This window comes from Terrapene carolina, unplaced genomic scaffold (genome assembly GCF_002925995.2).
Source record: "Terrapene carolina triunguis isolate 2854851 unplaced genomic scaffold, T_m_triunguis-2.0 Scaffold17, whole genome shotgun sequence".
Classification (NCBI taxonomy): Eukaryota; Metazoa; Chordata; order Testudines; family Emydidae; genus Terrapene; species Terrapene triunguis.
The window spans coordinates 7,404,349-7,416,945 of NW_020664368.1; positions in this window are offsets into that span (position 1 = coordinate 7,404,349).

The window sequence follows — 12,597 nt, forward strand, 5'->3', positions numbered from 1 at the left end:
GGAGTAAGTTACACTCCGTCAAGTAGCCTAGTATTAGGTCTGCGGCAGGTGTGTAGCTGGTAGTTCCAGGAGGCATTCTGCCTTCCTGATGTGGAATGCCTCCCAGTTCTGTTGGTGGCATGGTGTGATCTGCACCACAGCCAATGCAGAGCAATGGATTAATTGCAAAACTGAGTCCTTAGATTGTAATTACCTTGCGGTAAGTGTGTATTTATATATTAAGCTGTAATAGTGGCATTGGGTGGATTTTTAAAGGTATTTAGGAGCCTAAAGATACAAGTAGGTTAGGGCATGTCTACACTACAATGTAAACCCAGTGTTAGTGGGACTTGAGTCAGCAGACCCTGAGTTTGAAAACCCAGGGTTGGAGGGTATGTCTACACTGCAATGAAAAACCCTTGGGCTTGAGTTATGGGCTGTTTAATTGCAGTGTAGACATTCAGGCTGGTGCTAGAGCCTTGGCTTTTGGACCCTGCGAGGTGGAGAGTCCCTGAGCTTGGGCTGCAGCCTGATCCCAGATATTTACACTGCAATTAAACAGTCTCTTAGTCCAAGACCTGCAAGCCCAAATCAGCTGGTGTGGGGCAGCTGCAGGTGTCTAACTTCAGTGTAGACATACCTTGAGTTTCAACACTGTTTGCCAACCCTAGATTAAGAATGTTTTAATCTGGGCCTGAACCTGGGATCTGGTGTCCACACTGCAATATGCACACCTGAATCCAATCAGTGATATCCCAGCCTTCCTAGAGCTCTCCCAAAATGTGGCCACTCTAGCTCTTTTTCTCATGGTGAAATGAGAGAAAACTTGACTGTCCACCAGTATGTTACAGGAAGTTTGAATAGCCTGCCAACACATCCTGCTGAGCTGTCATTTTGGTCTGCACTCTCCCAGCAACCAGAGTTAGCAACATGGTGGAAGTACCATATGAAGAACTTTTCTCACTTGTACTTTCACTCCTGTTTCAGGAAATGGACAGAGCTTCCATGTGACACCGGTGGATATTTGGCAGTGTTTCCTTATGCACAAAAGGTACCTGACAGAGCTCATGACAGAGCAGGAGGAGGAGGAGGAGGAGGACACAGACACAGCAGACGCTGATGCTGCTCATAATACTTGGTATAGCTGCTGATTCCCCCTACTTAGACTGACACTTCGTGAGCAAGATCACGAGCACAGTCTGGTGGGACCAGATTGTCTTCCAGACCTGGTATGACAATCTGTGAGTCCAGAACTTTCACACAAAGAAAGCTACACTTCTGGAGCTCCATGAGCAGCTCGTCTCTAGCCACCAATATAAAGAGACACACATGACAGTGGCCAAGGTGTTCCAGAAACAGGTTGTTATAACTATCTGGAAACTGGTTACCCCAGATTTCTATAGGTCTGTTGCCAACCAGTTTGGTGTTGGAAAGTCGACTGTGGGTAAAGTGGTTGCTCGAGATTTTTGAGGCAATCAGATGTGTGGTTTATATCAGATGTGTGGCAGCTATAAAGTATATTCCTAAGGTAATAGCTGTCTTTGAGAGAATGGAGTTTCCAAACTCCACCCATGGCCGTTGATGGGACTCATCTGCCCATAGTTTGCCTGCGGTAAGGAGCACTTGAGTAAATAAACTGAAAAGCATACTACTCCATTGAGATGCAGACCCCTGTAGACCACCAATGCTGATTTATGAACAGCAATATAGGCTGCTGTGGGAAAATTTATGACGCCATAGTTTTTCATTGATTGGGTGTCTACACTGATGGACAGTCTGGGCCACTATTCTCACCAAATGGCATTGTCATAAAAGGAGTTACTGTCTCCACCACTATTCTGGGGGACTCCATGTAGACCCTTTTGCCTTGGCTTATGAAACCATACTCTGATCTCACAGGTCCTGGCAAAAGAATGTTTAATTGCACTCTCAGCAGATGTAGAGTGGTTCTTGAATGTGTGTTTGGCAGATTGAAATGCCACTGGAGATGTCTACAGACACATTTGGATTCCAGAATAATGAATGCAGTCTGCATTATTGTGGCTTGCTAGGCTCTTCAAACTCCAAGATTTAGCCATTTCCCCCTGAATGGAACTGTGACAGTGATGGACTGCTGAACCAGCCGGAAAGCACACCTACCACAGCTGGAGCTGGATGTACCTGGGCAACAGAAGTCAGGGATGCCTTGTGCTCCAACACTCTGGACTTGCATGGGCCAGTGGAAGAGGGATAATAGTACCTTTATAAATGCACTTGGGTGGGGGTAGGGATTGATTGCTTGTGGGAGTGGTATGATTGCCATGCAATGTACTTATGAATGTCCTGACCACTCATCAGATGGAATGGGGGAGGAGGGAGGGTTGGTTCCCTCCTCAACAGAGTGGGTTGATGTAAAGAAGTGATTGATGTATGGATTGATGGAGCTAACTGTACTGAGAAATAGTGTTTGCATATAAATTCCCAGTTGTCCCTGATTATGTTTACACCTTTATTATTTGAAATACACATTCTGTAGATTTTCTTAATCAAATGAAAAGATTTATTTATAAAAATGTACTAGAAAAGTACATTAACCTATTGTCAGCTGCCATTACCACAATAAAACATCAGTAACAACAAACCCTTTAGAAAAAGGAACAAAGTGCATGAAAAAGTGCAAATAGTGAAACTGTACAAGACAGAAACCCCCTACTGTTGCATGTTCCCTGCCCCCTCCCCATTCTCCTTTCCCTTCCTTCCGCATTTACTACACCTTTGGTGCCAGCGGAGAGAGGTGGAGGTGTCCATGGAGGAGGGATTCAATATGGAGGACTGCATAGGACACAGTTGCCTTGCCCAGCCACTCATAAGGCCTAATTGTATTGGCTGTCCAGCTAGGGAGTTGTCCAAGCTGTTCCTGGGCTGCAGCATAGGGTACCCTGGAGCGGACTCAGGCTATGAGGGGAGGGTGCAGCAGGAACCAGTACTCTTGTGGCCATTAGTGGTAGCAGCCACTCTAGCAGTTCTTTTTGGTGACCTCTGTCCTCCTCCCTCAGCCACCGTTCTTGTGCAAAGCAAATGCCTGCTCCCATGCTTTAAACCTGTCCTCAGCGCAGGCTGTGCAGCCAGCTTGAGCCTTCCTGCTTGCCTTTCACCATGCCTTTCCTCTAGCTGAACTCTGTCTTTGGTTTGGGATTTGCTTGCTGGCCCTGTCCAGAACTTCAACCATAATTTAATCACGGAAATTCTTCCTTTTGTAAGAATCCATGAAAGTACATTGGCCCAAGCTTTGGCTGCACTGTGTGCAAGCTGTGGAGGTACTGCAGCCTGTAGAGGTTGAGGGGCCTAGAATAGGACAAGACACAGAGGGTTATTGTCCCAAATAGCACAGTGCCGGAGCAATAATCCTTGTGGAATTTCAAGGACATAAAATGTTGCTTTTTAAAACTGAACTTCAATATATTATGAGAGGGATGTTTCAGACCACAGAAACTCCCTGGACACAGCCAGGTTATTCACAGGAAAAGAAGGGCAGAGACAAGGGTAAGTTAAAAATCACAGCAGCTTTTTAAAAAAAAAATTGCAGAACAATTTGGCTTTGGGAGAGTGGTCAGTGGCCATGCTACGAAAGCTTTTTCTATCATTTCAGGTATCCCACATTTTGGAGGACATAACAGTTCTTGTGGTGCCTGAATGACAAAGAGGGGTGTTAGTCCAAGCTGACAGTGGGAAACCAGCAGTGTATGCTACCAAAGTATTCAAATGTATATTGACTGAACAGCACATCTGTGACTGGAGTGGGCTGGTCAGCTATCAAGTTGGCCCTGGAAAATATGCCCTTCCTCAAAATATGACTACCTATGTGGAGTTCCTGCTTCAGGAAAAGTTTGTAGCTGTCAGCACCTAGGACTGGGTTAGAATTCATGTGGGAATCCACTGGATGTTGTGTTAGCTTCCAAATAGTTTAGCTTGTTATGACTGTGTACAAACACAGAACTCCACTGCCATCTTCTTTATACCCCCCCCCCCCAGCACATTTCTGGACAAAATTTTAAACCCCAGTCGTATTTGGAACAAATGATTTAGTCGCTTATGCACTGCATGGACTGCATTTACCTGAAATGGCCTAGATTTGTAAATGGAACACATTTCCACACTCCCCTCCCCTGTCCCCAGTTCCCTGTTTTCAGGAGTTCCATTACAGTGTTGAGTGGTTCAGAGGGACGTATCGACAAGGATGGAAATGTAAGCTTATTATTTTTAATAAACAGGAATGCACTAATAAAATCGGTGCTTCTCCAGTAAAAATTCAGTTTTTAAGGTTTTTTTTAAATGTTTGCATTTCCCGGTCGCCATTTTGAATTCCAAATAGTTGGTGGCAGCAGGAGGACCCCAAGGTGCTGGGATACAATCATCATTAATGTATACACGCTGCTTGCTGGGGCTTGTAATAACTTTTGCATTGCTTCATAGAAAAGAAACCCCTCCCATTCCCATATTAATAAACATGAAAATGGTGCCAGAAACTTACCTGGCTCCAGGGTGGCTTCTGCCTCTGCTGTTTCTGTTGTGGGCTGCATGGTGGGCTATTCCTCAGGATGGGTATCAAAGAGCTCCTCTGAGTGCCGCCCTGTGATGTGCTACAGCTGATTCGGTGGCAAAGCCTCATCTGGAACCAGTATCGGCAGCAGAGTCACTTTAGCTGGCCTCATTTGGCACCTGCTGCTGGCTCCCATCATGGTGCCAGAAGGTTGTCATCCCAGGTCATTGTGCACCACACTCAGCTCAGTACCCAGCACTCAGTCAAACTCATCATAAAATGGGCATGATGATGGTGAGTTGCCTGTGGTACAGTTCTGGTCTCTGGCTTCCTGGTAGTTGGTCTTGAGCCACTTAATCCGCTCCCTGTCCTGTACATTTCCAACACTGCCAGCTTCTTCACTATTTGCTGGTCTGAATGGTCAAACCTGACTCTCTGGCCTGGTCCACACTAACCCCCCACTTCGAACTAAGATACGCCACTTCAGCTACGTTAATAACGTAGCTGAAGTCGAAGTACCTTAGTTCGAACTTACCGCGGGTCCAGACGCGGCAGGCAGGCTCCCCCGTCGACTCCGTGTACTCCTCTCGCGGAGCAGGAGTACCGGCATCAACGGCGAGCACTTCCGGGATCGATCCAGGATCGATTTATCGCATCTAGACAAGACGCGATAAATCAATCCCAGAAGATCGATTGCTTACCGCCTGACCTGGAGGTAAGTATAGACGTACCCTCTGACTAAAAGCCACTGTTTTGTTGGCCTTGCACCAAGGACTAACCAAAATCTGGATATGCTTTCGTGACCATGAAGCAGTGCGCTTTCCTAAGGACTTCTTCTGGTCCATTGCAAATGCAGAAGGTTCTCAGAAGGTGTCTTTGCAACTTGGCAATCAGAATAAAATGGAAGGGTTTAATGCTCACTTGTCAAGCTACTAAACTACAACAAGGAAGGTTGCCTCCATTTGCCTGGAATCAATTGGTAATTCTTGGGAGAGAGAGGACAAAGGAAGTTGGCACATGGGATTGTGGGATACTTTTGGCAGACTCCCAGGACCCAAGACCAGGGGGCCGTGACTACACTGCAAAGCTATAGGCTTGAACCATTGGTCCTGGCTTGATTCGAGTTTAAACCCTCCACCCTTGCAGGCTCCAAGGACTCTGGGTCTAAGACTGAGTCCGAGAGATTTGTATGCAGACAGAAGGTGGTTTGGGCTCAAGCATGAGTCGGAGCCTGGTTTTATATTGCAGTGTAGACATAACCTCAGAAACCTAAATAAATGTATGGATTTTTAAAACAGCTCAGTTCCCATTTAGGAACCTAAATGAAGTGAATGGATGTACATAGTGATCAATTCCCAGCAGCTCATAAGAAAACCGTGGGAGGTGCTGAGTGCTTTTGAAAATCCCTCCCTATAATAATGAGAGTTTATGTATATTATTTAATAGCAATTCATTTACTGGACCCCAGTGAATTCTACTTTTTTGGGGTCTTGGAATTCCTCCCTTTGGATTTTTTCTTTCCTGGGGATAAACAATCTGAAAGGTTTAGCCACCTTCCCAGACATGATGTGAAGTGAATCTTCTATTACCTCAATTAAGAATTTTCCAGACCATTTTCATCATTGAGAGAGAATCAAATTATATTCCTTTGACACAACAGGCTCCTCTAGCCTTTCCCTGGTCTGAGCCACCTTTCAAGGCCAAGTGGAGATTCCATTCAAATAGTTATAAATGATTAATTTGTTTAATTCAGACCTATTCTTTTGTTTTCTCACTTCACATAGGACTGACATGCTTTTGTTACTCTATTTTTCAGGTGGTTTCATATTTGGTTTATGCCCACAAAAGACAAAAGGAATGAAGATGTTACAATCAGGTCATTACCTTGTAATTCTCTTCCTGGCCAAAAAAGAAAGAAATTGACTGGATCAATAATAGGGGGAGTCTCTTAAATTTTATATATATATATAATTTATCTCCATTAATGTGCATAAATAATAAGGGTAGAATCTAGACCTACTCATGAGCAACACTAAAGGATCACAGCATGGTTTTTCTTTTAATTGTAAGTTCTAATGAAAATATTACATTTTAAAGTTGTTTCATATTTGATGGAAATTTTGCTTAAATATTTTTAACTCAGCATAATCACAGCAGATATACTGATGCAATATTTCCTACAGGAAAACATGAATGCATGCTGCAAAAAGTGCTCATCAGATTTGTATGCTGCATGGCAACAACATATGAACATATGACATTTCTCATGCCTTCAATATAGTGTAATTGGTAGGTGACATAACATTGACACTGAGTGCTTTCAAATTATCTTTCATATTTAGGCCTTCTATATCTACATGATGGACAGTGTGGTAATAAATACTTTCTCAAAACAAAATTAGACTAAAAAATAGCAGTTTTCTGTCAATATGTACTTTTGGAAATGACAGTTTTAATCTTTTCAGGGTCTGCTGATAATGGATGTTCAAAGATTCTTTTATCAAAAGTGACCTCTAGACCTCTGGATTCTAAACCGGGAAATGCTTCAAAATAAGGAACATTCATCTGAGCCGAAATAATAATGAAATAGTGACCATTAGGTCAATCAGCTTAAAAAAACCCCAAAGCTATGTCTTGCCTTCTTGCCATTTTATTTGGCAAAAGCATAGTGGGGTGGGTTAACCTCAGCTTTACTTTTCAATAAATGCATTAATTACAATTGGAGAGATTTATTTCATTCCTAGGTGTTCTAATGTGTTTTTTTTTATTTTAGAGCTCAGTCCCTCTGTAAGATGTGGTTTACAAAGTTGGCAAATTGGTATCCTTAGCCACCTAATAAAAGGGCTAATTATCTCAGTGTAATTAGTGAATACTTTTAGTGAATAAATATGGTGATTTTTATTCATAGAGTCATCCTATTCATTGTTCCTTGGGGTATGTCTACACTACGGGATTACTCCTAATTTACAGAATTCGATTTTTGCCAACCGATTGTATAAAGTCGAGTGCATGTGGCCACACTAAGCACATTAATTCGGCAGTGTGCGTCCATGTACCGAGGCTAGCGTCGACTTCCGGAGCATTGCACTGTGGGTAGCTATCCCATAGCTATCCCATAGTTCCCGCAGTCTCCCCCACCCATTGGAATTCTGGGTTGAGATCCCAATGCCTGATGGGGCCAAAAATTTGTCGCGGGTGGTTATGGGTAAATGTCGTCAGTCAATCCTCCCTCCGTGAAAGCAACAGCAGACAATCATTTCGCACCCTTTTCCCTGGATTGCCCGGGCAGACGCCACAGCACGGCAACCATGCAGCCCGTTCAAACTTTTTTCACTGTCACCATATGTCTACTGGATGCTGCTGACAGACGCGGTACTGCAGCGCTACACAGCAGCATCCCCTTGCCTTTGCAATTTAGCAAAGATGGTTACCAGCCATACTGTACCGTCTGCTGCTTTGCAAGTTGGCAAAGACGGTTACCAGTCATATTGTACCGTCTGCTGCTGTCATGGGTGCTCCTGGCCAGCCTCGGTGAGGTCGGTCGGGGGTGCCTGGACAAAAATGGGAATGACTCCCCAGGTCATTCTCTTCTTTAAGTTTTGTCTAATGGAGAGTCAGTCCTGCCTAGAATATCAGGCAAGCCTACTAAAGAACCAGAGAGGCAAACGGCCGCTCCGGGTCAGAGCTCCAGCCATCCCGCAGAAGTGTTGAGCTGCATGCCATTCTAGGGGGTGCCTACAACAACCCCACCCATTGCTTCCCTCCTTCCTCACCCCTCCCGGGCTACTTGGCAGTTATCCCCCCATTTGTGTGATGAAGTAATAAAGAATGCATGAATTTGAAACAACACTGACTTTATTGCCTCTGCAAACAGAGTTCAAAGGGGGGAGGGGAGGGTGGTTGGCTTACAATGAAGTCGAGTGAACCACCATTTTGCACTTGCTCAGCCTATAGCTGAAAATGGGAATCTGTGATAAGCACTAGGATAGAAGCACAGGCAGGACTGAATCTCCATTTGTGTGTGGGCCTTTGGTTGACACTGGTAAAATACAAAATATCCCAGGATATGTATGTTGGGGGACAGTTCTAAATGGCAGCTTTATTTTTTTATTTGCAGCAAAATGTAGAGGTCTAAGTATCTGATTTTGAGCCCTGGGAGCAAGGAGTAAGCTGGGGTAGGTGCGACCGCACGGTGCTGGTGACTGGAAGAGCAGCCTGAGGCAGAAGCCTCCAGCTGGCATGATATTCCAGGCAGGACTGACTCTCTATTACACAAAACTTAAAGAAGAGAATGACCTGGAGTCATTCCCTTTTTTGTCCAGGCGCCCCCGACCGACCTCACCAAGGCCAGCCAGGAGCACCCATGTCCGCCCAGGCGTCCCCGACTGACCTCACTGAAGCCAGTCAGGAGCACCCACGGGACGACGGTGACGGTTACCAGTCATACTGCACCGTCTGCCGTCCGCATCCAGTAGACATACGGTGAAAGTGAAAAAAGGTGAGAAACAACTTTTTTCCCTTTGCTTTCACAGAAGGGGAAGGGGGGTGACGACATATACCCTGAACCACCCGCGACAATGTTTTTGACCCTTCAGGCATTGGGAACTCAACCCAGAATTCAAATGGTTTTCGGCGAGTGCGGGAACTGTGGGATAGCTACAGTCATCAGTCGCCCCTCCCTCCGTGAGCGTCCATTTGATTCTTTGGCTTTCTGGTACGCTTGTCTCAGCTCCTTAAGTTTCACGCAGCACTGTGTTGAGTCCCTGTCGTGGCCTCTGTCCATCATGGCCTTGAAGATTTTTTTCAATGTTTTGGCATTTCATCTTTTGGAACAGAGTTCTGATAGAACAGATTCATTTCCCCATACAGAGATCAGATTCAGTATCTCCCGTACGGTCCATGCTGGAGCTCTTTTTTGATTCTGGCTGTGCTGATGAGCTCTGCATGGTCACCTGTGCTGATCAGCGCTCCACGCTGGGCAAACATGAAATGAAATTCAAAAGTTCGTGGGGTTTTTCCTGTCTACCTGGCCAGTGCATCCGAGTTCAGATTGCTGTCCAGAGCGGTCACAATGGTGCACTGTGGGATAGCTTCCGGAGGCTAATACTGTCGAATTGCGGCCACACTAACCCTAATTCGAAATGGCAATGTCGATTTTGGTGCTACTCCCCTCGTCAGGGAGGAGTACGGAATAGATTTGAAGAGCCCTTTATGTCGAGGTAAATGGCTTCGTTGTGTGGACGGGTGCAGGGTTAATTCGATTTAACGCTGCTAAATTCGAACTAAACTCGTAGTGTAGACCAGGCCTTTGTGTTCTGACATAAGTCAGCATTGCCATGACTGGCTGATGTGCTTCTTTACCAATGGGCACACCTCTGGCCAAATGCCCAAGGTATGACAACATGCAAAGGTCACTGCCATCCTGAAACCAGGGAAAGCAGCTGATAATCTGAAAAAATACTGGATAATATCATTGCTATGCTTAACATACAAGTTCTTCTAGAGCTACTCTAGAGACTTACAGCCATCTTTGAGGGCTAAATCGCTAAAGAGCATTCTGTGTTCAAACTGGGGCAAAAGCACCTCCCATCAGGTAATTACACTAACAATCGACATAAAAGTTGGCTACCAAAGCAGTCTAGTCTCAAAACAGCAATGGCCTTTGTGGACCTGTCCTTGGCATACGATACAGCTTGGTGGGATGTTCTGCTTCTGAAAGTGTTGAAAATATTGTGTTTCAGAACAACACCGTGCCTACTGAATGTCATGCTCACCCAAAAGTTTCATGTATATCTAATGGAATAGACCAGCAGAACTTGTCTATTGAGCAACAGGCTCCCACAGAGCTCCACCTTGGCACCATCACTATTTAATATTTATAGTAGTGACATGTCATTGACCCAGTGATGGAAAATCTACACCACTCATCTCCACATACATAAATAGATAAATGTATATGCCCAACATAACGCTAGGTAAAATTCTGCATGTTAAACTGAGTTTCCCTGTGAATTTGTGCATTCTGAAACACCAAAACTGAAAGTGAAATATGTGGGGAGGGGAGAGGCAAATCCATGTGGACTGAAGCTAAAAAATGTGGCCTGACAATGGAACGTAGGCAGTAGACATGACAAAGAGGGCCAGCAGCCTAGATAGGTCTGCAAGTACCAGTCATGGTAAGTGTAGTGGTAATACATCATAAATATAAGATTAATGGATTTTTAAGGCCATAAGTGAACATTTGCTTGCCTAGTCTAATCTCCTGCATAACTCAGGCCATGCTTCATTTTCCACTTCCACTGCAAAGGCTGCACCAGTATTTGAACCTGGGACCTTTTGCACTATAAACAAGACCATACTGTTAAGCCCCCAATTTTTACCACTTTTTTACAGATTATATAGCATTTGAACATGCAACCACTTTTATGACTATCCAGAAACATCCCACAGCTCTACCAGACCATTCTATTGAGCTTGTGCACTGTAGCAGTGACTACAACAGAAAAATAACTCTCAAGCATATGTGGACTGAAAGAGGGTGCATGCATATTTTTATAAAATTTCTTCTGCATAAGCTATATCCTTCCCTACATTAGAAATAGCCAGGGTGGGGGAAGAGAAATAGGCTACTCAGAATCTCACACCATCTCTGCTCCAGCTTTACATCACCAATTCCCAAATCATCATGTTTATTGTTCTCCTACAGGATGTGCTATTACAGACAAAGTTTAATGGCTAAAGATGCCAGCTAAAGTCAAAGAAAAATACCTCTAGCGACCTTACTTGCTAGGTAGAGGAAAGGGTAAATAGAATTACATTCTGAAAAACAACCCTTGAGTGCCCAAGAGGCCTGGATTTTGAGAGGCCAAGAGGCCTGGATTTTTCCCCATTATCCATCACCACCAGCAGCATTGACTTTATTCAGGCTCACATCAGTGGAGTTACACCAACAAAGAATTTGGTCCCAAATGCTCTCTCTAGAATTCTCAGATTACTGCAATTTCAGTTTTTCTAGAAAAGTTCCACAAAAAGAAAATAAACATTTTATTCCAATTCTATTGGCCTTATGCTATGTTAAATGAGTGCTATAGTTTAAGGGATGAAACCATTCCTGGAGTATTGCATTCTACTTTGTTGTTTTAACACAGATTGTGTTAAGTCATGACTGATTGGATAACTCATGGGACGGTGTATTACAAGTGGACAGAAACATGTGATGAGGCATGAGGGAGTGGAGATCTTAAAGGGGAAAAGATTAAAGAAAAGCAGTGTTACCTTGGGCCAAATTGTGACTTGTTAGTCCTGCTGGTGAGCCATTATGATTATCATGTGAGTAACTGCTAACCAATGGGAGCAATGGAGTCACGCTGGCCATTGCCTACTAGAGAAGTAGTAAGACTTTGATTTGCCAAGACCCCTATCTGAATTCAGCTTTCAGCCCACAATTCTGCCCGAGGAAGGATACACAGATTAACAATAACCTTGACATTTGGGTGGAGATTTTCAAAAGTGCCTAAGGAATTTCAGGAGCACAAGTCTCATTGACTTTCTGTGAGAACTTTTTTATTTTTTACCACTTATATTGCATAGGACCTGGAGGCATCAGCCAAGTTTAGGCTAGACACTGTTAATATAAGGCCAGACTGTGATACCCTGACTCCTGCTGTATATACTTTACTCAACAAAGGATCCCACTGATTTCAAGGGACATTTGTGAAGTAAGGAGTTATTCTGCATATCATGCTCTGGTCCATAAGGCAAATGACAATCTCTGCTCTAAGGATCTTACAATCTATAAGACATGACATTGTACGTGGATGACAAATATCCAAGTGTGGGGTCCCAGGAGGAAGGGATAACAATGTTGTAGCATAGATTAGCTATGTGCACAATTTATAGCTTGTCGGCAGCAGTAATCTTAGCAGTTTCAAGTCACCGCTTGCTTTGCCATTTTCAGAAGGTAGTTTTCTGTATGAATTTACAGTAGAAGTAAGTTTTAAGGAGGGACTCAAAGGTCAGGATGGTAGAGGACAAGGGTCAAGAGGTAAAGATGTCAGTTTCACTCTTCAGTGCCCTACCTGAGCAAATTCTACACCCCT